Source organism: Bidens hawaiensis, unplaced genomic scaffold (genome assembly GCF_021521415.1).
Source record: "Bidens hawaiensis isolate Kalapana, Puna unplaced genomic scaffold, B.hawaiensis_p1.1 tig00072580_1, whole genome shotgun sequence".
NCBI classification, from domain to species: domain Eukaryota; kingdom Viridiplantae; phylum Streptophyta; class Magnoliopsida; order Asterales; family Asteraceae; genus Bidens; species Bidens hawaiensis.
The window spans coordinates 21,875-28,152 of record NW_027502682.1 but is presented as its reverse complement, the minus strand read 5'-3'; the positions used below and the strand labels follow the sequence as shown (position 1 = coordinate 28,152).

Genomic DNA, 6,278 nt, shown 5'->3' with positions numbered 1-6,278 from the left:
ACAAACAGTATTTTTTTTTTTTTTGGGAATGAGGTTTCTAACTATTTCAGCAACTGCACTTTCAGGTCTTGTAATAGGGTGTTGAAAGGCAACAGTTTCTTTAGACGCATCGGCTCTTTCTAATCTTGTTAACGGTGACAATAATCTCGTGCTGCGAATCTGAGTTTTAGACAACTGAAACTTAACCTTGTATGCTTGTGTTTTGTTTTTTTTTTTTTTACTTTTTTTAAATTTTATATTTCAATTTTCATTATTTATACCAACATTTTCAACTTTGTACATTCAAATTATGCACCAACCGCCTAACCGAGCTTTGAACATCATAAACAAGCTTTGAAACGAAATACTTCAGCTTCGAAGATTCATATTTGAGCTTGGAACACCATTTTGAACCAAACCTAAGGGAAAAAAATAAAAAAAACATTCGACGATTAACCAAAACCGACCCATAGCCGATGGTTAACCAACCATTCGGTTATGGTAAAGCAATCTTTTAATTGTTATGGTTCGCGGACGTAAACAGACAAAAAAAACTGAGATAAATCCAGTCAAAAGAGATGTGATGAACAATGTGTTTTGCCTAAAAAGTTTGAACACCTAGCCTAACTTATAACGGGCCACAAAAGTTTAAATGAATACTTTAACGAGCGTAAACGAACAACCTTGAACAACTGTAAACTACAAAAATAAATGAATGTAAACGAATGGGCATAAACGAATTTAAATGAACGAACGAGGCATCTACAAGCAACATATAAAACCTTCATTTTTCTTTATTGCAGTTGAAGTTCCTGTAGAGCCGGATGTTGCTCAACCAATTGCTAAACACGTTAAAGAAACACTTTTTGTTAATAATTTACTGAGATAATGGAAAAATAATGCTTACCCAGGTAAGAAAAATGTTACATTTATGAATGCATGGTAAAGAATTTTAATCTGTTTGTTGAAATTAACAGGTCAATATTAGTTCGGGCAAGAACAGGTTGGTTTGAATATGTGTTTTTGAGTTAAATAATATAGTTCGGGTCAACATACTGGTTATTTTAAATAAATCAAGTTGGCTTGGGTCAAAACATGCACGGGTAGATTTCGGTTCCGAGTAATACAACATTTGATACGTTAATGAAAGACACTCAAACAAGAAAAATTAAACAAGTGTATACTGCTTTTTAAATTATTTCCTTTTTGCCTAATGTTGTTGTCTAAAATGATAACTATTGGTATCGTAAACTATATGGAATCCAAAGTTTCCTTCGAAAATGTCGGTAACAAAACGAGCCGCTACAAACTTAATCACTATTGAAAATTTTACTAGTTTTTTTACGTGTATACATCATTTTGATCCAATATATGATATTTGGACAGGAAAAAAGATAATAACACTATTTTAATACTTGAATTCAACAATGGGGCGTATATTTCACTAACACACAAATAATCACAGCACGCAAACTACAAGTGTGTTGCTCACATAAAAGAAATCGAGGGTCATCGGACATGGTACACTGTCCACTGTTCAAACTGCACAAGGAAGCTGCACGAACAAGAAGGCGGCTTCGCCTGCATAGACCAAAATAATACCGAACCAAAGTTCAGGTAATAATTTTACTAAGAAGACGGCTAGGCGATGACCGTGTCAAAGACAGGCCACGACATTTTGCAAGCTGTTCTTTTAATTTTAGAACTCTGAAATTTTGTTATTTTTCAAATCTTCTATTTTATTTTTAAAACTCTAAAACTTTTTGTTGTTATGGGTTGGGTTTGAATGATCAATAATATAAGAAAAAAGTCAAGAAATGAACAAGTTTTTTTTAAATATTGATTTGAAAACATCCATATTCAACCCAGCTTATTTTTCACATGAGTTAGCCAAAACATTCAAACCAAGCTAGTGCTAACCATCATAGTTTTCCCAGCTGAAAATTAATTATACTGAGTACAACATTTTCACAAGAACTAATCAAAACATTCAAACCAAAGCTAGCCCTAACCACCATAGTTTCAGAACAGGCTGGGCGGATTCCAAACAACCTCCAGATAATCCTTCTTAAGCTGAATCTCAAAAACAGGTGCAGCTTGATTGTCCTGAAGCCACTCACTCACTTCATCAATGGCCTCCTCAATTACCTTTAACCTCTCCGGGTGCAACCTATTGTTAGCATTGTATTCTTCGACCTTTTTTTTCATGTCGTAAATGCAATCGTCTAAATCATTGCATGCTTTCACTCTCTCCTTGTATTCTTGATCCTCAAGTTTGTACTTTTCGGCTTCTTCTATCATCTTTTCTATTTGGGCCTTGGAGAGCCTTCCATTGTCATTTGATAGCGTGAGTTGGTTTGAGATATCAGTCGATAATAACTTTGACGTTACTGTGAGGATACCATCAGCATCTATCTCAAAGCAGGTCTGGACTTTCGTGACACCTTTGGGAGCAGGTGGTACTCCATAAGCAATAAAGCTCCCCAACAAATGGTTCATCGTAGATTTGGTCCTTTCGCCTTGATACACATTTAGTCTCATTATAGGTTGGTAATCTTCAGCTGTAGTGAAATTTTTGAATTTCTTTGTCGGTATTTTAGTGTTTTGCGGGATCACAACATCAAAAAAACTCCCCTTTTACCCCCACACCAAGTGACAAAGGAGTGACATCAAGTAGCAACAAATCTTCAACACCCATATCAGTGCTGCCATTTAACTTTGCAGCTAAAACGGCTGCACCGAACGCAACAGCCTCGTGAGAGTTCACTCTTCTGCGTAGCTCCTTCCCACCAAACAGTTGTTGTAGCATGTGTTGGACTTTAGGTATCCTAGTCGAGCCACCGACAAGAATAATCTCGTCTACCCATGACTTTTCCACCTTAGCATCTTTTAAACAATTGTCTAGAGTCTCGATGCAGTGATTGAACAAGCTCAAGTTGAGTTGTTCGAATTTAGCACGAGTAAACCTCATTGAAAAATCAATCCCGTCATGTAATCCATCTAAATCGATTGAAGTTTGAGTAGTGCTCGAGAGAATCCGTTTTGCTTTCTCACAAGCAAATCTCAACCTCCCCAACGCTCTTTGGTTCGTTGACAAGTCCTTGTTATGTTTCCTTTTAAATTCCGAAACACAATGATCCACCATGCGGTTATCAAAGTCCTCACCTCCCAAATGCGTGTCTCCAGAAACTGCTTTCACCTCAAAAATGCCCCCTTCCTCGATCGTCGATAGAGACACGTCAAAAGTGCCCCCTCCCAAATCAAAGATGAGCACATTGATGTTACCGACATATTCAGACTTATGGTCCAGACCATAAGCAATTGCAGCTGCTGTCGGCTCGTTGATCATGCGCATGACATTTAAACCAGCAATAGTGCCTGCATCCTTGGTTGCTTGATGTTGTGAATCGTTAAAGTAAGCTGGGACAGTTATCACTGCGTTTTTCACAACCGTTCCAAGATACGCCTCAACAATTTCTTTCATCTTCCCAAGAATCATTGCAGAAATTTCTTCTGCTAAAAACTCCTTTTCCTCACCTTTGTAGGAAACAACAACCTTTGGCGTGTCGACAGGCCCTTCTATGACCCTAAAAGGCCATAGATTCTTGTTCTCCTGCACTTTCGGATCACTGAATTTCCGTCCAATCAACCTCTTAACATCTGAAAATTCAATCCAAAGTTAGAATTCAAATGCATAGACGAGCCAAGCCAATCGCGAGCTACTCGAGATCGGCTCGCAAAAAATCTTGAATCAAGATGAGCTTATACGAGCTCGGACCTAAAAATAAACTTGTTTAGTAAACGAGCCGGAGCCAAGCTTCACTTATCGAGCCTGCTCGCTAAAAGGGGCTGTTATTTATATAATATACACACACACGTATATATGGGAGGGTTTTGTACAACATAATCTTAATGTGAGAGCATAGGAAACAATACCAATCTACTGTTTACATAAGCAATGTTTTATAATAACAAAGAAAAAAACCCAATAATAACAAAAGAATCAGAATCATCAACAAAATGATAACATTAAATACTTATATAACAGCAAAAGGAAATAAAAAAAAACTAATAATAACAACAAAATATAAATCAACAAATACTTATCGCGTCTCATAATCGGAAATCAAATGAATAACAGTAAGCACTTATAAAAAATAAACCTAATAATAACAGTAAATTGGTTCTCAAGTATTTGTATTTGATCCCGAAACTATAGTTGATAAAAATACTTGATAATATATACTATGCTATATATAAGATTATAACTAAATAATATAAAAATAGGGGAGGGTTACTTTGAATACTAGGATTAGTTTTAAGAACTGCGAGGAACTCGTCCAAACTATTGATGTTTTCCCTTTATTTTCTTATATGTAAATGGTAATTATAGATACAAAAATTTAAAATATTATATGCAATTCGACTTCTTACATACGTGTAACCGCACTTACAAAAAAATGTGTCCAAAAATAAAATAAATAATTTTTCCTGTTCACACATTTTTCGCAACAATGGTTAGATGTATGTAAGAAGTCGAATCACACATGTTTTTTTTTCTATTGCCGTATGTATAATTAGAACATGATACATACGAAAAAAAAAATGAAAACAAGAAAGTTTGATGCTTTGCACGAGTTCTTTGTTCTCAAAACTCACCATAGTTCTCAAAATATCTTGATCCTAACTATAAATACATTAAAGTAATTATAATGATGTACATATAAATTATATAAGTATATAAGAAATAATAAACACCCCTACTTGATTCAAAACTATATATATATATATATATAAGTTAATTAACTAATAAATAGGAAGCGAGCCGAGCTCTAACCCCTCCCCCCCTCTCTCTCTCTCTCTCTCTATATATATATATATATAATAAATAAGCCAAGCTAGGGTGAGTTTTGAGAATCGCAAGGAACTCATACAAACCATCGAATTTCTTTCATTTCTTTTTTCATATGCATTATATAGTAATTATAGATACGAAAATTTAACCAAAAAAGAAAGAAAGTAAATTATGTAATCGATTTCTAACGTTCGTGCAACCGCATTTGCAAAAGTTTGCGGGTTGACCGATGATTACACATGTAAATTTTACCGTTCGCACATTTCTTGCAACTACGGTTGCGCATATGTAAGAAGTTGAATCACGCATTTTTGTTTTGTTTTCGTATTTATAACTAGAATATAAAACTTAGGAAGAAAATGATTTTTTTTATGGTTTGCACGAGTTCCAAGGATCCTCGTTATAAGTACATAAAAATAAGTATAACTAGAATATAAAACATATGAAAAAAAATGATTTTTTTATGGTTTGCACGAGTTCCTTGCGGTTTCAAAACTCACAGTGGTTGTCAATATATCATATATCATGATCCTAATTATGAATACATAAAAATAAGAAAAATTGGTTTTAAATAATCTTAACTATACTCTATTGGCAAATAGCAGTTCCAATTTGGCCGGTGGCGGTACCAACTAAAGGTGTATCTGTTTACAACAGTCCGCAACTAACAGAATCCTAACACCGTTAGTTGCAGGTCACCGAAAAAAACGGTTTTTTGATTGAAAAACTCAAATTTTTGTTTGGAAAACTCAACCTGAACATCACCACCACCAACCAATTGTCACCACCAATTGACTCGGATGTTAGTTTTAGGGTTTCAGCAACCTCAATAATTTGAATTTTTACTAGAATAATGTTTATGGAGGTCAAATCAAAGGTTACAAACAGGTTTCAGTCGAAAAGATGAGTTTTCCGGTGAAAATTTTGATTTTTCAGGCCGGTGACCTGCAACTAACGTCATTAGGGTTCTGTTAGTCACAGACCGCTGTAAACAAATACACCAAGCCAAGTGTTAATTTTGGACTGTTATTTGTCAATAGGATATAGCTGGAATAATTTAAAACCAATTTTTTTTAAAAAAATATAATAATTAATAAACATGATCTCGAGCTTGAAAAATTCCTCACGAGCCGAGCTCTATGTATACAACACCCCAAAAACCAAAACTACGTAAAAGCATGTAAATTTAATAAAAAAGACTGACCAAAAATGGTGTTGGCAAGGTTCATGGCCACTTGATTCTTGGCGCCATCTCCGATTAGACGCTCTTCATCAAGAAATGCAACCACAGACGGTGTGGTTCTGAACCCTTGCTCATTGAGTATAATTTCCACTCGACCGTGGTTCGAAACCGCAACACAAGAGTACGTTGTTCCCAGATCGATCCCGATCGCCTTCTCTTCGTCAACTTTCCTCTTCATTGTAACCTAAAATGAGTTTCGAG

General features: G+C 35.2%; 1 pseudogene; it reads right to left on the bottom strand.

The window, feature by feature from the left end:
- Positions 1-1,895: 1,895 nt before the first annotated feature.
- LOC143606027 (heat shock cognate 70 kDa protein-like) lies at positions 1,896-6,278 on the bottom strand (annotated as a pseudogene).